The sequence below is a fragment of the Sylvia atricapilla genome, chromosome 3, assembly GCF_009819655.1.
Source record: "Sylvia atricapilla isolate bSylAtr1 chromosome 3, bSylAtr1.pri, whole genome shotgun sequence".
NCBI classification, from domain to species: domain Eukaryota; kingdom Metazoa; phylum Chordata; class Aves; order Passeriformes; family Sylviidae; genus Sylvia; species Sylvia atricapilla.
The window spans coordinates 63,851,020-63,874,489 of NC_089142.1; the positions used below are offsets into that span (position 1 = coordinate 63,851,020).

Sequence of the window (23,470 nt, forward strand, 5' to 3'; positions counted from 1 at the left end):
GAGGTCTTAAACATCGACTGCTTCAGAGAACAGGTGGATTTTGGAAGAGCTCAGCTTTGAACTCCTTCACCTCACCTCCATTAGCAGCAGCTGGCTCAGATCGTGTGCTTGTGTCACACAGCAGGATTATGTGGTAACATGATCTTTCCCAGGGTTTACAGGCCTGTGCTGCTCTGCGCACCAGGCTACCCTTCTCTTCTGCCTCTGTTCATAAAGAAGTCGGTGTACAGCTGGAAAAATAATAATCCCTTCCCATTTCTTTTCCTCCTCTCCTTGAAGAGTTTTCTTTTAAAGATTTTTGTGGGTGTGTGGGGGGTTTTGGGTTTGGTTTTTTTTCCTTCTTTTTGTCCCCCTAGTCTCTCTGCTGCCTTGGACAATATAGTTGGGTAGGAAGGCACCACATTTAATGATTGGCAGCCTGAGGGGTGGCTAAAATCCAGGGGATTGGATGCCTGAAGGAACTGGGCCTGAGTGATTGCTTGCATAACTAGGGCAGCATCTGTGCTGTGATTTACACAGTATATGTTTCTGTCAGCATCCTGCCGTTCCCTTTTCCTGGACTTTTTCCCCTGTCCTCTCATGGGAACTGAGGTAGCAGATTACTGAAGTGATCTGACTAGAGAGAGAGAAAAAAATGTTTTTATCCAAAGCATTTCTCTCATGTGATATGAAACCCAGCCCCTCACAGAGTTTTACAGGGAGTACTTGAAGTGATAGAGGGTTTCACTGTGGAGTAGGAATGATGAGGTAAGGTAGGAAGTAGGGGAAAAAAGAGCTGACTTGTACCCTGCTTTGTATAGAAAACTGCAGCAAGTAAATGAACAATTAGTCCTAGCCACGATGGAGATACTGAGACCCAGGAAAACCTGAAAAGGCAACAGCTTATTTTTGTTTTCTAAATGGTAAGCACGTCTGAATATTAATAATTACTATTTACACCTTCATAAACTGAAAGTTGATTGCACATTGCTGCAGCTGATGTTTGTCAAACAGGTCTGAGCAGGATAGCCAGAATCAATTTGATCTGAGTTTGCACAGCACAAAATAAAGTTCTGTCTTGTGAGCCATAACTCCTCAGCAATATGGGAATATATTAAAAACATCAGCAACACCAGTAGTTATAGAATGCATGAATATACATTCCTCTTTTCTGAATGGTTTTTCTGAGATTTTTTTCCTGGTGGTTTTTTTTGTTTGTTTGTTTGTTTTGTAGTTATACCCTGTAGCTTATCTCATAATTTGTGGTATAATATGTATAATATTATATGTATATATATATACATATGTATAAAGTCAAGGAAAATTTTCTTCTCTGAAGTGTGTGTGTAAATATGCACACATACACACATGTAACTACATACTTGCACACAGGTGTTTTTAGATATATATACATGCTTGTATTTCTTGAGGGAAGAGGGAAGTTGGCATTAAGGACAGAATAAGAAATACTTAAATTTTCATCTATCTACATTCTGGTTAAGCCTAAGGGTGAAACAGTCCACCCTTATAAATGGTAATGTTTACGTAATCCTGGAGAAAGCTGTCATTGGGAGTTGCAGAATATCCATTTTTTGTGAAAATTTAAGTAATCAGTTTCATGCACATCAATCAATAACAATTATTTGTTGTACTTAAGAAAAAGAAGGAATCTCTCAAGACCCCATTCAGCTCTGTATCTCTAAATTATTTTAATTACTTTGCTTCTTTTTACTGTTCAGGAAGGATTAGCTCACGCTCACTAAATTAAACCAAGACCTCAGAGTGTTCAGAACACCATCACCAAATGTTTCAGAGGTTGCATTAGGAAAGACCCATAGTTGAAACAGTACTCACATAATTTTCAATGCTAGGATGATGACTACAGTAATATTTATGGTCGTAACATTCAAACTTTTAATAGTTCAATCATTTGCTGTGTCTTAATATCAGATAATTCTGTAAGAGGTGTGATTCATCTAGAAGGGAGGAAAAGGATTATTAAAGGGAAATCCCTTTTAATGCAAGAGCAGTGCTTGAGGTCATGCTTGAGTTCAGCACTTCTGTCTTCCAGGAGCTGTTCTCTTGCTTTTTTTCATGGTGCAGAAGTGATAAGAGCTTGTCAGTGCAAAGGAAAAAGATGGGGAAAAATCCCCTAAACGTCTCTCAGACAGAAAGATGTTGCTTATTACTGAATCAAGTAATGACAGTAAAAAAAAAAATAAAAAAAAAGAAAAAAAAAAGAAGAAAAAAAAAAAAACAACAAAAAACCCCCACCAAAAACACAACACTCAAAAAAAACCAAACCAAACAAAACAAAACAAAAAAAAACCAAACAAAACACCAAGAAAAAACCAAACTAACTAAAAAACCCCAAATCATGTCTGCCACTTAGATAGCAAGAGCTGAACAGGTTTTGTGATTTTTTTCCATTACACTCATCTCAATATAGTAAAAGAAACTGCAGATTCCCAAGAGGACTTTTACCAGGGTATACTGGCAAGTGACTGTAATGGAAGTAGGGATTCTTATTTATGCCCCTGGGCCAAGGCTTCCTCTGCCTCCTTTTTTTTTTTTTTTTTTTTTAAATTTAATTTTTTTTCCTTGTGTGTGTGTGCTCATTTTCTTCTTCTCTTTAATATCTATGATAAGTGTCAGAAGTGGAGGGCTGGAATTGCAGTGGGTTCAAAGAGACTGAAAGTTCAAATCTTGCCTTAGCCCCTTTTGTTAACTTGAAGGTTAGACTGTAAGGGTGGTATTCTCCCATTAAGGCTGGTGAAAGAGTGTAAAAAATGAGCTATGGAGGCAAACACTGTACATTTTTAAGAACAGGTTTTGTTACCTGTAAGGGGATTAAGTATGTCATTAACCACACAAGATATGCCTTAACCATACTTACCTCCTGGTCTGGAGGTAAGTTTCAGCAATGTTGTCTGTGAAATGCATGAAAAAGTCTACGTGATGATGATAAAGTCTTTGTAACTTGTTTTTTATTCCTCAGGTATCTGTAGATACTGCAGCAAGCCTCAGGGCCCCTAAGAACTGCAGACATAGCCAGTTATAGCTACATTTGAGACAGCAGTGCAGCCCAGCATTACTGACCCTCTTCAGTGCCCAGTACAGAGAATTCCAACAAGGCCCCAGCAAGGAGTAAGAGGAATCAACATTATTTCTGCTTAGGAGAGCAAAGTGATTTCAGTGGATTTTGGTGCAGGCTCAGACTAGACTTTTGGCTAAACTGAGGCAAATAAGTACAGCAGTAGTAAGCCATATCAAAGGCACATTGACCTCACCGCCTTATTTCTCACAGAGGTTGAGAAGCTGTCCAGGAAAGAGCATAGAAAGTGGGTGGATTGTTCCCAATACTTTTCCATCCTGTGCTTTGTCACAGTTTCTTGTGGGATTTGGGGCTGTGGCTTATATTCTGGTACCTCAGTTTCTCAGTTGTATGTTAAGTTTGTGAATGTTTCTTTCCTCACATTTTTCAGTTATCATGCTTGTTTAACTTTGACTGCAGACTCTTTGGAATACAATCTATTCTTGTTTGCTGTACTTTAACACCTAGACACGTGGTTATTTACTATGCAGTGTGGTCCCTGCTTCCAGAGAGTTACCATCCATGTGTAGCAGACTTCATTTAACTGTGAACTACTACTGTCAGAATGGTCTTTTATTTAGGTTGAGGGTTGTAAACATAAATCACCGCATAGATAGCACTGCAGAGGGATGGATTCTGCACAGGGGTGTCTTTGCTTTCCAAAACTGCCTTAATGCACAGAGCAGTGGCTGGTTTAGGAAGTGCAAGCCCAATCATTGTAACTTTTATCTTGATCTTTAGGCTGGCATAACTGCTGTGCTGCCAAAATGTCAGTTCATGCTACAGCAGAGGACTGTAAAGCAGAGTCTGGTTTTGGAGCTCTTTGCTTCAGCCAGCAGTTCAGCATCCATGAGTCAGCAACTGATTAACAAATAAATAGCTAAAGATAATGTTTCATGTGAAATCAAGCAGGGACTGCTGTTGTTTTCTCCTCTATATTCCTATCTGATGAGATGATCAGCTATTGTAACTTTAGGTATGAAGTAAGCATTTAGCACAAAGCTATATCCTCTGGGAGTGCATGGGAAGGGTCAAGGAATGCAGCTAGTGAATACTTGCTCACTAAATTAAAGCCCTTACTCCTCTCTCCTCTGTTGCTCGAACAATTTCACCATGTAATGCAGTCAGTAAAACTTTCTTAGGTAGAACAACCTGCTGTTCAGCAGACTTGCTAGTCTGAAGATCTTTAGTATTCTGTATTCCTTTCCCAGTGAATTCTAGTTTCTCTGGAAGTTCTTTCTCCCAAAATATAAGCAGTTTGTATAATCTGAATGGAAAAAATAATTGCAAACTGTTCTCATTTCTTTTATATATGTCCAATAATGTATTTTGTTACCTATGTTTCCATTTATTACGCCAGCCTTACACTTTAAAATCGGTAAAGCTATCCTGAATTGTGTTTAATTTCCATGAACTTGGTGCATACGTGAATGAGTAACTATATGATTCCTTGAGAAAATGGGAAAAGTGCTGATACTGTTTTCTTTCAAGATGGAAATATCTCTTCTCAGCAGCTCTTAGTGATGGAGTTACATGGGGGGGTCTAAGTGAATAAAAAGCGACCATGTGAAGGTAATCTTTAGTCATGACTCATGGAGCATGAAGCTTGTCAATCTTTTCCTCTGTAATTTTTGTAATTTCCCAAAAATCATCTAAATGTGGAGAAATAGCCAAGAAATATCAGTTTCTGCAGTACTTGACGAATGCTTCTGGCTGGCTTTTTATGTTCACAGTTGTCTAATCTGACAGACAACAACACAGTCTGTTGAGCCTCTTGGGCTCTTCCTGTGTCAGGCCCATAAGTGCTGCCACATGGTCAACATCTCTTTCAGGAACAGACAGTTTTAATTTTGTTAAAGGCAACAGAATTGTATAAGGGGTCTGATAGCAACAGCACCTACTGTAAGTCCTATTTTAGAGTTACTAGTTTAGATGTGAGAATTAATCTCAGTTGGCACACCCTCAACCAAACTGTTCAACTGGGATTTTACCTCAAAAGCACTAAGCATTCAATAGGTTTTAGAATCTTGTATATTAAGAGGTTAACTACATTCTGGGTCTGTTCAAAGCTCACAGACTTCAGTGACAATGAGGAAGTAAATTCATTCCTGGACTTTCAAAAGCAGAGGAGAGGCATTTCCTTTGTGTAGAGCAAATTCTGTGCATGGGGAATAACATGAGAGGCTTTATGTGTGGCCAGAAATTCAAGTCAGCTTTCCAAATGTAGAGAAAATTTATCTGCCCTGTATCAGCAGTGCCAGAATTTCCCCAAGAAAAATACCTCCAAAGAAGGATATTTATTTATGCATGGGAATTTACCAGCATATGCTGAACTAAGTAACAGAGTCCATTGATTTTTTCCTAAAACCTAACAGTCATCTCCCATCAGGGAAATGGTGACTTTGCTTTGTAAACATGGGTTTAGTCAATGTCCACGAGATGACTCTGATCATGTGTTTCAGCTCAAAAAGTACATTCTTTTCTTCTGATTTCAGAGCAAAGGGACTCCCCATTTTTTCAATGAACAGCACTTTTTAGTAAGACTAACATAATCATTGATTCCTAACTTCATAGAGAGATTTTTTTAAGATTTCTGCTATATTCATGGAGGGAGTGTGTTTTCATGTCATACGCTCCCACTTTTGTAATTTTTGGTGCTTCAAAAGCAAAAATTGTCGCTGCTTGCTACAAATTCCAATATACTCATTCAGGTGGAGAGAAGTAAAAGTAGTCCCAGACAGATTTGAAAATCATACAGGAAAAGGTAGTGTACCATGTCTAGGAGATTATATATATATATATATATTTATATATATATATAGGTATATATACATGCATCAGTGGTGTATATGGAACACCCCAAGTAATTGTTTCTGTCCACGTAGTTCTGGAGCATTAATACAAGAGACTGTCTGGTCTGGATCACCTAGATCATGTAAATGCATCTCTCTGTGTTGATCATCTTCATATGGAGCATGACTCCCTTTTATGAGGCAGTGTTGGAGTCCAGACTGCATGGGACAGGCAACTTCTGAGAGGCATAGGTTTAAGGTTTTTTGGTATGTCTGTAATAGTTCATTGTCCAAAAGCAATTCTTGTGCTTTCTAACGGAACTGATGAATTCGCCTTACACTTAAGAGAAGGCATTTCTTTATTTGACCAGTTTTAGAGAAATTTGCTTTTTCTATTGCAAAGCCTTATTTTTTTAATGGGAGAGCTGCTGAAGTCCAACTCAGTTCCTCACCATTGTCATCAAAATAATTTATCTTTCAAGTCCTCTCCATATCAAAGAATAAATGTTGAAAAAAATTAAGCAGATGCTTTTGCATAATGTCTAAAAATAGAGTGAAGGAAATACTCCACTGTGGACAAGATAAAGATTGGGAGTTTATTGCCAAAAACTGAAGTGCATTGCTTTATCCTGGTTGAATCATGCCTGGTTTATGGAGCAGGAGTCAAACAATTTAGGAAGTCTAGCACACATCTTGTTCTAATCTCCTCAGCCTCCTCTTTCTGCTGTTTTGTCACTTTTTCCCTTTTATGGTTATGCACTTTGCCCAAACTAGTTCATTTTAAAAACAGATAAAAGAGAAACAGTACCCTTATGCTAATTCTCAAATCACTTGTCATGAAATTTCATGAGAACCTGTGGCAGAAAACCAAGGAGCCCACAGTCAGTGACTATTCCAAGGGAATTGTTACTAGAGTAAAGGCCTACTCTGGCCTGAGATGTTTGAATGAGGTCAATTACATCTGCCTGCATAGGTTTTCCCTGGCAATTTTGACAGGTTTATGGCATCCTGTTGTGTCCTGGACTAAATAAATAATTTAGGTATACACTGAGGACCTGCTATGATATTCTCGCAAAGAAACATCTGCATTTCAGGGATGGTACCCAAAAAAAAAGAAAAAAAAAGAAAAAAAAAAAAAAAAAAAAAGTATCAAAGAGTGCCAGAGGTCACATCAGCTGCTGAGCAACACCCAACAGTGTATGCTGGATACGTGTGTAAAGAGCAATTATTCTATTCAGTAATGCGAGGGCTGTTTGCTCCAGTAAGGATATATATATATATCTATGCACATGTGAGTCCTCAGATGGTAGAGAAATGGAACAGAGAAGGCTAAATCATAAGGTGATAGAGGCAGCAAAATCCAAGCAACAGGAACAAAGACTGTGGCACAGTATTTACAGAGTGGGTGGTTCTCACAGCTTCCTCATGAATTCTTTGACACTCTCAGTAATAGCTTTTCAGCTCTTCCCCACAAATCCTTTGTGCCTTTCTGTTCTTACGAGTACGGTGTCAAGATACTGCACAGCAAGTCTGCAGGCTGTACCTGTGCTCAGATCCCTGCTGCTCACATCTGCCTGCATTGAACACCCCATAGCTGCTGCTTCTTGGGGTAGCCAGGGCAATGTAAGATTAAGCCTGTCTTCCCTGATAGCATCCTTTCTCACTATCTGAGCAGAAAAGTTTTTATTTTAGCACATCCAGTGGTTCTAACAGCATTGTGATCAGTAATTGCCATGATTCATAAACTGTATTCTGAGAGGGGCTTAATCTGAGTCACTTCAGTGTGATGGAAAATGAAACTGAATTATAAGCTTCAGGCTTTCCTAGTGATCCTTCAGGATCGTCAATCCTAGGGGACAGCATGTCAGCATCTGAGTGGCTCACTACGTATGCTCTGACATGGTCATTCTCATCATGCCCCTGCAAGTACACTCAGCCTGGACATGTGTGTTTTACAAAAGTTCTCCACCTGAAACAACAATCATAAGTTATTCCTGGTCATATGCCAGGACCTAAGCATGAGTCATTCCAGGAGTCCCTGTGCTTCTATGACGGGTTACTCCTCTGGCTCCTGGTCCATTACATTGGCTGTGGGAGCAGGTATCTATATGATCTATCTGTGTTCTCTTTCTATGCTACATTGAATCCCTAGAGGCTCAGGGAGGAAATAATCCCTGCACACTCTGCCTTTGTGATAGATTCTTGTGGAAATTGCAGAAGACAGATCTGTTCTGCCTCCCTTGGCTGCTTGGCATATGTACTTTAACTGGGCATTAGTGAAAACAGGATTATCTCCAACCTCCTGTTCTGCAGAGATTAGTTCCTTTACAGGTAGGACAGATGGCACCACAGTGGGAGTCGTTTACAACAGGCCAAAACAGAGCTTTGCTGTTACTTCAAAGCGGGAGTCTTCAAACACTGGAGAAACTTCCCGGTACCAGAGCCATCCCAGGCAGAGAGGGTGACTCCTTCCAAGGAAATCCTGCATGATTCTGATGAAACCCTGAAATAGTTTGTCTACTTCTACTGAACTGTGCATAAAACCCCCACAATGCTGTTGTAGTGCGTAGCTAATTTAATATCTGAGTTGCTTATCAAAGGTAAATTCCCTAGCTGAAGGTTCACCACTACATGAGCATTTTGCAGGTTAGAGGCATCTACACATGCTTACCCATTTCTTGCCTTATTTCAATACTCACTGTATCTGCTCCATGTTAGGCCAGCACTGTTATCATTAAGATAAAGTTGATTGGTTTCTCAAGAATGAAATTAGAGCATGTGTTTTCATCTTATTTCTTAATTACAACCACAATCAGGCAAAATCAGTTTACTGAAGTGTTCAGCATTCCTGGCGTTAAAACCCAGTTTCCTGTCTTTTTTCATGTTTGTCAACCCCTTTTTTAAAACAATGAAAGTATCAGAGATTGGTCTCCACAGTGAATTTGGTGACAGGTGAGAACAAGGGAAAGCCTGACTTAAAAGAGGTAATTCTTTTCTAGGGATAAGGCTAATAAAAAAAAATACATAATTTTGTCTTTTTTAAAAATGCCACTAATTTTTTATTTAAACTGATCTGATGACCCAGTCTTAGGAGCAGAAACTTGATTTCTTGCAGTGAAAGGACTTAGTCATCAGGGATGTGACATTTGCCACTCACCTGTCTTCAGGATGAAGGCAAGCAGACATACCAATTCCCTCTGTTGCCCAGTGGCTTAGGGGAGGTGCCATGTACCCTGCTGTTTCTGCCTCTGCCATGGAAGGCCAGGTGAAGACAGGGGCAAACCCACCTTCCCTTTACCCTTCTTGGTGATGTAAGGAAACCTGCAAGCTATGCTGGAGCATACAGTATGAGGAAGGAGTCTTTCAGCCTATCTTGTTCAAAGTGTGGCACTTAAATAATTTTTTATTTTTGGGCAGGAGGGATAGTGCCAAGGAATTAGGTTTCATCATAAATTAACAATGAGAAATCTTACTGAGGCTATTCTAATTAAGGTTAAAATTGCTGAATAGGGTAGGTGAGACTCATCATGCAAGGATGGGAGCACCATGCCCTGGACTGTACCATCTGGTGATACCAGATGTAGAAAAAGAGCCTGTGTCTCCTCACATCCCAAAATACTAATCAAAGGCTCCTTAGTTAGAAGGTAGGAGCCTATAGCACTGTCTTCTTGTTCTTTACTTTGTGCCCTGTGGCTTTTTTGCTTCTAATGCTGCAAGTGGAAATGAAAAGTTTTCTAATGAGTTAAAGTGGAGGTGATTATAATCTTTTCAGGTTAATAAAAGGAACAGAAAAATCTGCATTTTCTCACTGATCAAACCACTTATTTTACTGATTTTTTTGTTCTTACACTAAACCAGACCAACTTCATCCAGAGATGGAGTAAATTGCCATCGTGTAACTGTGTGCTCCCCGCAGTGTAATGGAGTATGCTCCATCCCCTTACAGATCCAATATTGCCCACTGGGTGCAACTGTGCAGGGTGATCCAGAGAAGGTTTGCTGCAGCCCAGACCTGTAGGGTGGACATTCTATGATTTCAGCTCCCCACTAGTCCAAATGAAGGTGGGGGAAAATAATTATACAAAGACTTCCTAAATGAAAAAATGGAACTTGTTCTGATCTCATACTTTTAGTGCCCTTTGTCTTGCTGGCAGGCTTTGTAGAAGAAGGGATTATCAGTGACTTGGGAAGAGTCTGGTGTTACTTGAGTAGCAGTTGAGACTTGGTGATGATTGCTGGCAACTGAAGTTGGAGAACACTCAGCTTCAAAGCTGGGGAGGCTGTGGATGCAGAATAGGTCCTATGGGAGATGGGAAACTGGGAGCTGAGAAGCTGCTTAAGGGAAGCTATTCAGTCAGTTCATTCATTCATCTTCACTACTAAAGTAGAAACAAACTGGGATTGGGAAAATAAGTGATGGAAAAAAACACCAGCTCCTCCTAGGAGCTAAAATACAGGGTGAGAAAAGGAAAGGACTGGAGAAAAAAAAAATCAGGTAAGGGAAGAACCGGGTAGGACAGGGATAGGAGGAGCCATGGGGAAAGGCTGTGATGAGGAGTCAGAAAATGGGAAGGTGAAGACTATCAACAAAATGTCCCATATTACACATTTTGAAGTGATGAAGACTTAGTCAAAAGGGTTAGAAGAAGACTGGAACTTGGTAAAGCAAGGAAACAAGAGCTTGGTGCAAAGCTTGAAGAATGGAGATTGAAAGCTGAAGGCAGCAGAATTAGAGGGATAGGAAGAAACAAGTGCACCATGAACAAGGAGGAGTGAGGAATGAAAAGGGGAAAATGTGAAGCACTGGGCGTAGACATTGTGTGCCCGACAGCACAGTCTCTGCTTGAGAATGGTTTGGTGTTCCAACTCATTGAGTTTTGCTGTTTCTACACCAGAGATAGAATGTGCCCATCACCTTTGTCCCACAGCTCTATTGCTCTTCTGAGACTAAAGAACACTAAAATCAGTAAGTGTGATACAGAAGAATGCCTGTTTTCTTCACCTAATACATTTGTCCTGGGGAATCAGGGCTGTGAGGCAGAGAGAAAAGAACATCCCCCACGTGTCCAGGACCTCCACCTTCCTTGCTGTCTTGTTCTGAAGCTGCAGGCTGAAGAGAGATTCGACCAAGAGCAAGCACAGCATGTGGTGAAGGCAATCACATGCTGCCCTGGGAAACTGCTTATCCTCCTCTTTGCCGCAAAATTTCTATGTGGTGCTGGGCAAATTTTTGAAACCTACCTTGTCAGAGGTGCTGACTGACTGGGTGCTCCTTGTATTATGCATGTGTGGGTGGAGATTTCATGTCTGACGCAAAAGAGTGCTGAGTTCTCACAGCAGAGGCTGAGGTAATACGTACTGCGCTTTGGAGACAGAAAGTAGACTATTAAATAAACTGAGAAATCGAGTCCTAGGGAGTACAAAAAAGTAATGGAAACTTTTGACCTTAATCACTTTGGGCTTCAGTTCCCTATGTGTAAAATGTGGATTGTACCACCTCCTCATGCTGAAGGGCTTACTAATAAAGATTAGCTCACATTCAAAGATACTCAGATGCTTGGGGGATGAGGCAAGAGCAAGTGTCCTGGAGTAATTTTATTTTCAGAGTTATGTTTGAGGAGTAGGTAAAGTGTGAGGCTAAGCACTGAGCAAAGAGCAGAACATGAAAGCCCAAAGAGCTGCTCACCAGATAACTAGCTTTTGCAGCCTATGCATGCAAAGAGATGGCAGTGGGATGGGAAAAGTCATTGTGAGATCATGAAAGAGCTCTTTCCTAAGGTAACTTATATTTTACAATTTTCTATCCTGAGTGTTTGGTTTGTAAATGCCCAATAAACATTTTTGTGTGCAGTATAAACATGTGTTGGAAAGAATGTTTGGTGAAGTAGATATTTCCCTCTGTCTCTATAATGCATGATGCTTTCCTCATCATAGAGTAGTACACTGTGTGAGTGAATAGTTTTGATATTAATTTGATGATCTTAATTAATATGTTGGCATTTGTAGTAGTAGGTTCTTAGTAAAGTAAGCAAGTATCATGACCATTTTATAGACCTATTGTATTAATATTTGAAATTGGAGATTTGGAGATTTGGAAACAAACCCTGGATCCCTGGATCTTGCTCTTTTCCCTAAAAATGAAACAAGCATGCATTTTTGGTCCAGTGATATTGAGTTAGAAACATTGCATAATTAAACAGGTCTGCAGTTTACCTTGGAATCCAGTGGTTGTTTCATCATTTAGCATAATTAGGATCAGGTCTGGGCGAAATAATTATTTAGGAACACTGAGCACAGGCAGAGTAAAAATCCAGGTCCGATCTAGAATGAGATCTAAATGAATATTGATTTTACAAAAAGATAGATGGATCTGATTCAATGGAATCAAAAGAGCTTTTGGTATCAACAGTTGAAATCCAGGGACATGGATGAGGAGTCTGACTTTGGAACTAAAGGCAGTTTCCTAGAACTGACAGTTACCTGAGGAAAGGGGTACTCCTTTCGATTGCACTGAGAGTGTGTGGAACCCCCTCTGATAACTGATCATGAAACTGTCACTGGTGGTTTTAAAGCCACACATTTGGTGGTTTGTTTTTCTAAAAAAATTTCTGTGAGTCACAGGAATCTGTGAGGCCACTTGGGAGCAGGGGAAGAAAAAAAAACCTTCTACAATATAGGTCACTAATTCTCAAAAAGTCAGTGGAGAAAAAATAAAAGCCCCATATCAAGTATAAATCCTTACACTAATTACTGTTTTGAATGCAGAAACATTTAATTTCTGAGCAAAAAAGAACTCACACCTTTGTTTTCTTCTTCACCATAATTTATTCCAAATGTCATTACAGCCTGTAGATTCAGAGAAATGAGTCTTACAGCACATAAAACTTTTTTAACATTTAGTAACATCTTAAAGCTAGATATACACCATTTTCTTGTTGTTTGTCTTAGTCTCAGACTTGATTTTTCTCTTTTACATACTCTGCATTTATAGCAATGAGGGCAATGTATTTTCTCCCCCCTTTTTAAAACCTTTTGTAATATTTAACAAAATTAAGACCAAGCTTTCTTTAATTTCACTGTGGAAGTAATGAATAAAAGATAAGTGAAGAGATTGTGCTATTTCTTACCTTGTATTCTGCTGCAGCTCTACCTACATCTGAAATAGTGAACCTGACATCAGCTACTGGAAAATATTTAATATTAGTTATTCTGTGAGCAGAAAGTGCTGTAGGCCTTGACCTGTAATTTTTCTTCACTACTAGCTCCTTCTCTCCAATCTCATGTATCCCCTTTAGATAACTGATTTTCTGCTGCATTTGCTCTTTTGGCATATTAGGATTTGCTGGCAACAAGCGCTCTCAGTAAGGATTGGTACCTGTGGCGTGGAGGAAGCAATGATGATCAGGAGCTCCTGAGAGGTATCTTGGATCTGGAAGAGAGCACAGAAACAGTAAGAAGGAGGTATTAAGTTCTAATATTCATCTCAAGCCATTAAGGACCCTATTAATGAGGTTTTGTCACAGATAGGAGGTTAGGGAGCTTTTGGCTTATCTGGTTAAACTTCCGAAAGATTATCTTTTTGGCATACCTTCTTAAGCAATAACTTTTTTTTTTTTTTTTTTTTTTTTTTTTTTTTTTTTTTTTTTTAAGGATTCAGCATCAGGACAGCTGATTTTAGTTATTTACAGTGTTGTTTCTAACCCAGTACATTTGAACACCTGGTTTATTATCTGGAAGAATATATCTATTTGTTATACTGGCCTACTGCATGCAAGCACACGAATTTAGGCCCTAAACTCTAATTTTTTAAGAACAGTAAAAAAAATTAGGAGGTAGGTCAGCATAGATAGAGTTCATATCTTGTCTGAACAGCTGATATAGCTGGAAAAAACAGAGGAAAAATTGAATGCACAAGCCCTTCCTCCACTTTTTAATAGAAGATTCAGTATTCAAAAATGATCACTTGTATTTGCATGTTGGAGAAAACGTTTTTTGCTGAGAAATTTACAAAGCACAAAACTTTGAGCTGAAAGAGGATCAGTTTGGTTTTTGATGGGCATCTCCTAGAGGAGACAAGGCAAGGTGCTAATGATAGAAAAAGTCAAACAAATCCAAGCGGCTGGAGGTCAAAGCTACCCAAGTTCAAATGAGAAGTTAACTGCTCATAATTAAATTACAGTTAATTGTTATTGGGACAAATACAAGATGAAGCCAAGATCTCTTGAGTGTCAAATCAAAACAGGACAGTTCTCTGGATGAAGGGTGTCAGCCAGACACTGCTGAATGCAGTTAACTGTATTCAGTACAGGGGTTACTAGGAGACTTGTAACACTGGGATCGGCAAATGATGGGGTTGTGCTTACATAGCTGTGAAGGTGTTCTATGCTTCTATGCTGCAGTAAAAGACAAAAATTATGCTGGTAAAAGTTAGGTGTTTCTTAATAAACTGTATCTGAATCCAAAATGGTATGATTCCAGTAAAAAGTGCATCTCTAATTTACAAAGTTACATGCCAAAAAATCTGGGGTTACCTGAGGAGCAAAGTGACATTTTTCCTCTGGTTTATTTTGTGGTGGTGGGTTATGGTGTGGGATTTTTTTGTTTGTTTGTTTGTTTGTTTGTTTTGGTTTGTCTTGTTTTTTGTGGGGTTTTTTTTGTTTTCTTGTTTGGGTTTCTTTTTTTTTTTTTTTTTTTTTTTTTTGGTTGTTTTTATTGTTGCTGTTGGGTTTTTTTTTTAAATTTTTGGGGGTTTTGTTTCTTTATTTGGACACTGACTATAGTGAGTGAGAGGGCTCTTGAAATGTGGATATTTCAAACACATCCTGAAATTGGATTAACCCAGGTGAAGTAGACACCTGTGTGTGTAGACATCGAATAGGAAGGCTCCTTACCAAATCCACAGCCTCTTAAACAAATGTAGAGTGAAACAGCATCCTGTGAACCCACTCAAAAACGGGAGGAGACATAGCTCTTCCCTGTAGGGACTATATCCAGAGACCACTTATGGCTCATAAAGGTGCACTGACTTCCATGAAAACGAAAAATGGCCATATCGGGTAATAAACATCCTTGTACAGTTCTGTTTTAACTGAATTACACATACACAAAACCAGCTATTGCCTCCTTTGGAAGGTATATTAAAAATCCTTTTTAATATAAGCTAACTAGTAATTACTTTTTTTTTTAATGGCTGCCTTTGCCACTCAGATTCTCAAAAATAGTTGTTTACTTTGGGGTGTCTTATTTTTTATGTACTGGACACCCGAAAGAAATTCAAGGAAGGGCACTCATGCAGCACTGTAGAAGAATCTGCTTGGTTTAAGTACCACTCTGAAAGACATCACCAAACAAAGGCAAATGAGGTGAACAGTCACTTTTGAATGGTTTCCAGCACCAAGGAGTGGACTTCTGTGTGCACATTGGCCTGCATTATTCCTGGGCTGCTGGAACACTGATCTCTATGATTTTCAAACAGAAGTATTTAATACTGCTGCAAGCCTTTAGCATTTCCCTGCTTAGCAGTCATGACAGAGGGTAGTTTTATCTCAGACAGTTGCCTCTGGCCAGTAGTGTGGCAAGGTTGCCATGGCTGGAGGGAGAACATGCATGATCCTCCTGCTACTATTTTATCAGTGAGGGAGAGTCTGCTGCTGTTACATGCTTCAAAAATTGCACAGTAAATCAGGTCAGCGATGTTGCATCATGGTAATACATTCTAGGTTGTAAAGTTGTTTTTATCATGGCTTTAAGCAACAGTGGTTTTCTCCCAGTAGATGCATGTTTAGAGAATTGAAAGAGTTAAGTGTAACATGCTGATCTAGGAAAGAAGGTCAAACCACTTTCATCCTTTTTTATTGTCTCCCTTTTTTTCCACAGCATTTATGACTTTCTCTTCAAATAACAGTATTGTTGCTGCAGACCTTCAATCTCTCTTAACCTCATAGATTCTTTTCATACCTGTCAGTGGCCACAACAGACCAGCTATTGCTTGGAGACAGCTGTTGACATCCTACCCATTTTATTTGCCTTAGCTACGTGATCAGTGTCATCGCAAAAGGGATTTATCTGGTTCATTTGCTGGCGTAGCTGCTTCAAGAGATGGCATGTTGAAGTCATTGGTATGTTGTGTTTCTGTCTTCAGCTATCTGTTCAGTGGAAAAGCCCATCCTTGCTTCTCTGGTCTGGGGTAAAACTGTGCTAAAGCTGTGTGCATGTGGAAATGAAAAACTGCTATATTCTTAGAAATGGATGGCCTGTGCAAGTGGTGAGTGGAACAGTCAACAGCCAATCATCTCAGCCCCCTTTGTGTCCCAGATGTGGGAGGATGTGCCCATGGGAGTGAACACTTTTTCTAGGCTATTTTAATATTGCTTGACTGCTTTCTTCTAAGCAATAGCTTGTCTTCTCTCTCTCTCTCTCTCTTTTTTTTTTTTTTTTTTTTTTTTTACAAAGGGGAATGCCAGACTTGACTAACAAAGACAAGAGCAGACTAAAAGTTTCCTTAACAGGAAGCCACTAGCTCTCCACTTAGTAAGTGGGGAGGAAAAGCCTTTAAAAATGTTCAAACTTTCTTATGCAAATTTCAGTTACACACAAGCTTTGGGAGCACTTATTCAACAGTGAATTGAACACTCTTTCAGAGACTATAAATGTACAGTACACAAAACTGTGTGCAGCACAGAAATCTAAAGGTGAGGGTGCTTTCAGGTTTCCCAGGGTGTTGTTCCACTGTTTCCAAACAATCTAGTTTTGGGTGAGGGTAATATGTTCTCTAAGACAAGCATTAAAAGATGTTTGAAACAAAAATAGAACATTTAAAGGCAAAGTAATGCAATCCCTCTAGAGGAACATGACAAGTTCTCAAATGAAGGCATTTATTACAGTTTTTGTCAGTTTTTGAGTGACTGAAACACCTGCACGTACAACTGCTATTATTAGAAAATGTCCCAGAGCCCTATCAGAGATCAAAATGTCCCAGAGCCCTATCAGAGATCAAGGATGCTTTCTAGCAGCTCTTCTCACATACATCAAGGAGATAATTTTCATCTCCAGACTGTTCTGCCTTGCACTTGGGAGCTATATACCTACTTTCTTTGTGGCCTCCAGTGATGCCAATCGCATGACACAAAGATAAGCAGCGACTGAAACTTTGTTCAGTGGTGAGATACCATCAGAGGGTAAAGCAGAAGGAATGGTAAATGAGAGACAGGCCATTGTTAACAGGTTAACCTGTCCTCATGGTAAAAAGAAGCCCTGTGGATGTGAAGCCATTCTGCTGAACTGAAGAACCACTGCAGATGCCATAATGGCCTTCCTGGAAAAGCAGTGTTGGTTTTCCAAGATCTCCCTGGGCCTCTGTCTGACTCTTGCAGACAGCCACAGAAAATCTTGTGTAGGTTTCCTCTGGATTTTGTGGGGCAGCCTGCAGAGGGCAAGGGCCTTGGTGTATGTTAGATGTTGCCTTAGAACAACACTGTCTGACACACACCCCAGAGCTGAAGATCATTGTGTGCCTGGCCCAACAGCTGTCAGAGAGACCAGCTTGTGGCTGTGCTTTTATATTTGAGTGAGCTACCTGTGGCTGATGTATCTGCCTGTTCAAAGTAGGCATGAAGCCTCAGGAGAGTGTTGCTTCATGAGCTAATACTTCAGGGTGAGAAGTGCAGTCTGTCATTTTTGCTCTGGGATCAGTTTCCTCAGCTCAGCCCCTTCATAGATCAAAGGCACAGTGTTCAATCATGGTGACATGGCCATACATCTTCACAAGGACTGTCTGCCTGCTCACCAGCTCCTGGTATGCAAGACCTGCACTATATTCTTGCTTCTGCTATGGTGTCCCTCTGACTGAGTTTCCTCATCCATCAAGTGTGAACACGGATGCTACTCTCCTTTGTGAGGTCTGTTGCTGTGTGAATGAAAGCAGTGCACAAGGGAGAAAACTGTGAGAGGGCAGAACTCAGTGCTGGCCTGCTGCAGCTAATGGTGTGCTGCTGTGCTGTGGGTATACACTAACAGCTGTAATCCTTGTCAGGTAAGGGTAGGGGTGGTCTCTGCTCACTTTGCTTATCTTCTTGAGGAAGCAGCCCTTTTTATCTATGTGGATAACATCTGAGAGAAATTCTGTAGGAAACTGAAAGTGCTTTTTGGTACATTGGAGAATTTTATTCCCTAACAGAGAAGCATAGAACTTTTTACCTAGAAATAACTCTGGCCAAATCAGCTGCCTCTAGTTATCACACAGCCACACATGCCACACAGCAGTAGATAAAGTGCTTTGGGCCCTGCTGGGGAGTGGGAGATGGTTAAAGAAATTCCTAGGTACTTCAGATGGTAGCAGTAGAAGGAATTACTCAGGAGGCAGCAGGGGTTTTATTCTGACTCAATGCTGATCCTTTACCTCTGCCTGTTGTTAGACAAACTGTTGTGTGTAGTCACTGTCTTTCTCATTTAAAATGGACCGATGCTTTTTAGCATCAGGAGATGCTACAGCCCTTTTTGCAGTATCAGGCTGAGATCAGATGTTATGGGTCATGACAGGCAAGGTAAGCAGTTTAGGAATGCAGAGATGATCTGTCCTACCCCTGCCCTTCGAGGCCTCGAAGACTTCAGCTGATTGTGACAGATACCCCTTTTACCTGTTCTTATATGCTTGCAAGGATAAGGCTTTCACACTTGCTGTTGGCAATCTGGTCCAGCATCTCATTAGTTTTACCAACTGGCGGTGTCTCCTCACGTTTACTTTGCAGCTCCCTGACTTGTGCACTCTGCAGTTGGAGCCAAGTAGTGTAAATATCATTTGGCACCAAACACTTCCACTTTGCAGAAAATAAGCAAGTTATTCTTTTTCCTATTAAAGAAATGTGGGAAAATTAGGTATTTCTGGTGCAAATATTTAGTTTCAGAATTTTCTTTCTGTCTTTATAATGAAAAGCCAACTAAGAGAATCCACCATTGCAGGCTGTGTGTCTCAGGTGCCTCTGTGCCCTGATCTTCAGTTAGGACCAGTGACAGCACCAAGCCTTAAACACCATGAAAAAATTTGAGGACTTCCTGCAGAAGCAAACACAAATGAGGTTAGTATCTCTTTTGAAAGTCTTCAAAGAACTTCAGATCAGATCCTATGCCCCCTCCTGTCCTATAGACTTACCTTTTAACTTCACTGTTACTAATCAGGTTGTTAAGCGAAGAGCTGGATCCTGAATAAATCAGAACAGCTCCACTGAAGTCAACAGCACCGCGATTTTTTTTTTTTTCTTTTTACTACCAGGATGTGGTACAAACCTCAAATTAAAAATTAATTTATTATCTGGCTGGATATAAATCCATAGTGCAGATCCTCATTTTCCCATACTGTCCCATCCTTCTAAAAAAGCCAGAGACAAGTTTGTCTTGATTCAGCATGGATGTGTCTGCAGTTTTTGCTGCTGTGGGTCATAATCAGCAGCCCCTGCCTACACAGCAGTTCCCTTGTAAATTTCTCTTTCAAGGGTGGTCACTGTACTTTCTCTTTACCTATCAAAATTCTGTCCTCAAGTATCAATTTCAAACATGTTCATGTATCATAGGTCCACTTGTATATTGATTCATTACTGTGCCTCTGCTTAATTTAGCAAGTATTTTGTATTAGCCAAACTCTTGTAATTGTGTAATAGCAGAAAAAAACTACTAAAGAATACCACTTGCATCATTTGTACTGTACATTTACCAATATTCCTTGATGCATCTATTTCTTGTGTACCAAATATGTGGCAATTTCACACAAATCAACTGCCACTTCACTGGAAGTGACTTTTAGCTATATGAACCAGGGGAAACCACTATTATTTTTCATTTCCCAACAACAACCAATTTAGTTCAAAACTGATGTTTTGTAATAGCTGAAATAAAGATATTTTCTACCAGACTCTCCTGATGACTTTTTACTGTAAGATTGGCAACACTGGACAGATGGAAGCAGATCATTTTTACTAAGAAAGGTCATCAGCCCTATTGCAAAAGTGGCCAGTTCCAGCTGGATACATAATGACTAATTTTTAATGAAAGTTGTTTTCAAGTCTGCTGATTTGCTCATTTTTGCTCTACACTGACTTTCTGTATTTTCAACTGTTTTGACAAAAGCTCCAGAATTTCTGAAGTGAAGCTGTTTTCTGCTCAGCTCTGTTTCTAATAGTTGCCTAAAAGCATTTTAATATTAAGGGCATGTAGTCCTGCAGATAGAAATATCAGCTCTAAAGAAAAAAGCAACTTTTCTCTTTTTTTGGTTAACCCATTTTTGACCTGGCAAACATAGATGTGATTTAGGTGATCTCCAGCTACAGTGGAGAGCTTGTTGATCTTGCTTCAGCGGAGGCCAGAGGCTGATCTCATGAACATTATTTTCACAGGCGTGTGACTCTGCTGACGTCCTTTGGCTTCCTGTTCAGCAAGGCTGTGCTTGGCATCCTCGGATTTAGGCACAATGTGAATTTTCTTAGACTTCACCCTCCAGCCCTTGTTTTGTCTCATCAGCTCTTCCCTGCCTGTGAATAATGGTCATGATCACATTATGCGGTGGCTGCGGGGAGGGAAGGTTCCTTCTGTTGCAGCCCTTTGGTGGCAGCAGTGTGGGTGAGGTGGGTGTCTGTGGGATGGAGAGGGTTGCAGGCAGTTTCTGGTAGAATGTAAGACATGCAGTGGGTGGTGATTCACCCCCTCAACACCATCAAACTTTCAGATTATGAGTGGGTTGAATCTTGTAAGGTCATAGGCACATTATAAAAATAAACACAGACCTCTGAGGTAGACGGGTTACAGGTGAAAGGACAGTGGCGTGGATAAATTTGATCATTCCTCTTTTTTTATAAACACTGAGAGCAAAATCAACTGTTCCTACTGCCAGGCTCTAAGGCTTTGCCTCGTCTTTGCATTGCTGGCATTGGTGGTGTAGTGCATGTCTTTGACACCAAGGAGAGGTCCCTGCACATTTAAAACTTTTTGAGTGCATTTGAAGGTGTTGAGTGCTGTTTTCTGGTGCCAGACCACAATAACAATGGGCTAGCGAGGAATGTCTCTGGGACTTGCTGAGACCGGAGCTAAAGGTCACGCATGCCCACGCTTTTGTTTTGAGATATTAGTTAGGGAGGGAAGTAGATGGAGGGGAGAGATTATCCCCCTCCACTCAGGGCTCAGAGCACATGTAGAATACCGTGTCCAGTTTCACACTCTCTCCCTCAAATTCAGGGAAGCCGGGGCATGTTCAGCAAGACATAATAGGCTGGAGCACTTGCTCTGTGAGGCTGTGCAGCCTCTGTTCTTAGAGTTTTTCAAGACTGGTCAGACAGAGTCCCAGGAGACCTGGTCTGAGCTTACAGCTGTGTCTGCTTTGAGTAGGAAGTTGGAGTAGGGACTAGAAGATCCCTTCAAGCCTGATACCATGTGATCCTGTGTCTAGGTATCCCATACTCTGAGGTCATGGAAAGTTTTAGGTGAAATTTTTGGGTTGAAAAGGGTTGAAAAGATTAAAAATAATGTATTTTAACCCCTCTCTCCAGCTTTGACAAGCTGATTTCACTACAGCAGCAGTGATACTTCCTCTGATTTCTCTAACCATGATCAGGCAGTAGGTTTGTGTACATGTTGTCCTGGCAGTTCAGAGGACAGGGGTGCTGGGCAGAGGGAATAGGTTGCCCACTGCCTGAGGAAATTCTAATGCTAGAACAGGGTTTAATCAAGTGGGATTGGCTGAGCCTTTTGAGATGCATTGTAGGCTCAGAGACAGGAACAGAAATCCAGCTTTGCCCAGCAAGATATAGCCAGTGGGATACCTTGGCAAGTAAGCTGTTGATAGAGACACCATGCATGTAATACTGGCCAATTTTGACAGTTAGTGTCTACAGAATACAAAATCAATATCATACCATAGCATTAAAATAATTTCTCCAGAATACAAAATCAATATCATGGAAATAATTGCAATTATTTGTGGTATTTCACTTTCCAGCCTAAAATTAGTTGTGTGCAAATTCAGCAACAAGACTAGGGCACCCGTGCTGCCTGTGGAGTAGTCACTGTGCTCAACAGTGCCACTGTATCATACTTTTTCCTTCCTTCCTTGCAGATCAGAAGCTTCGTGTGAGTTCCTTCCCTCCCTGTGGATCCCAGTGCTGAGAAACCAGCAACAGTCAAGAGAAGTCATCGTGTTTGTGTGTTGGTGGTTTTTTTATGAATGCAGGAATTACCACAATTGAATGAATAATTCATTCATGAAAATGATGCTTGAAAAAAGAAAAGTACTCTTCTATTATTCTTGGAAATTGTTAACCTAGTTGCTTTTTTTTGCCTTTGCTGTGGTGGGGACCTGGCAGTGGCTGTCACTGAGAGCCAGCAAGTTCATCTCAGTGAAAGTTAGTGGGGGGGCACAGGAAAGATGCAGGCCCTTCCCCGCTGTCATTGATGGCTTCTGTGGGTGTTCTCAGAAAGTCCTGCTGGGCGTCCTGGGTGACTCACCGGCAGCTGACTGAGGGCAGGCAGGAGGCCAGCAGCCCCTGCACAACTGGAAAGTACAGAGCCATCCCAGCGTGTGCCAGAAAAAGGCGATGACATGCAGCGATGTGTCTGTCTGCCTGTCTTGTCTGTCTGTCACAAGGCTAGAAAAAACAGTGACTCTGTGTTCTTTGTAGGATATACAGGATCTTGGTGCTGTGAAGTCACCTTCCTTCTTGCAAGAGGGACTGTTGGATGGTCATGTAGAAAGGTGAGGAGCTGTTGCAGGCCATATTCAGGCTTCTTGCCAAACAAAACTTTCTAGGGCATACATGGTCTTTCACAGGTACAGTGTAGTATCCCTTTAGGGCCAAGTTTACTCAATCAAAACTACCCACTCCCTTATGAAGCTCCTCTTGCTGTTTTCTGGCAGGCAAGTGATGGATACCCAAAGGGATAATGCACATGGTCATAAAGGGGTAGGGGTGTAAAGTACAATCCAGGTCTCATCTCCTTCACTGGGGGCTCTGAAGACCACATTTGGATAGCCCATTCTGCATGTTCACCCTGGAACTCATGAAGCCTTTCTCCTACAGAGCTGTGCATTCAGCTTTTGTGACAGGCAATCTCTGACTGGAGGTCTTCCTGTGATGGACTTCTTTATAAGATGTGCCTTCCCCACGGACTTGCTGGTGCACAAGGCAGGTTATCCTCCTCCATCTTGTAGATCTGGAAGAATTTAATTTTCTTCAGAACCTCTATCTATCCTTGAGAGTCATGGCTGTCTTTGGCCAACAGGCTCAGGGCTGCCTAGCAGGGTATTTCTGAGTGAGGAGACAGGCAGGGAGGGCAGGAGGGTCAGAAAGAGAAGCAGACACACATTCTGATTCCTGGCACTTCTAAAAAGAGTTAAAATTAATGTCTGCAGAGGGTGATCCCAGGTGAGATCTTGTTGCTGCCCCCAGAACCCTGCCTAGACAGAGCTGCAGTTTGTAGTCCACCATGTGGCTTACCATGGCCTTACCTGTCCATGGCCCTGCCTGGACATTCAGAGCCATGTCTGACACTGGTTCCCTCAGCAGGCATGATCCCTACCCTCACCCACACGTCTATATCCTGTCCCCTTTCCTGGGGAGTTGCCCAG

The 23,470-nt window shown here is 40.8% G+C and overlaps 1 protein-coding gene across 1 annotated transcript in view; it reads left to right on the forward strand.

The window, feature by feature from the left end:
• PERP (p53 apoptosis effector related to PMP22) overlaps positions 1–23,470 on the forward strand; it is a 345,785-nt gene that overhangs the window by 97,633 nt on the left and 224,682 nt on the right. The window lies entirely within an intron of this gene.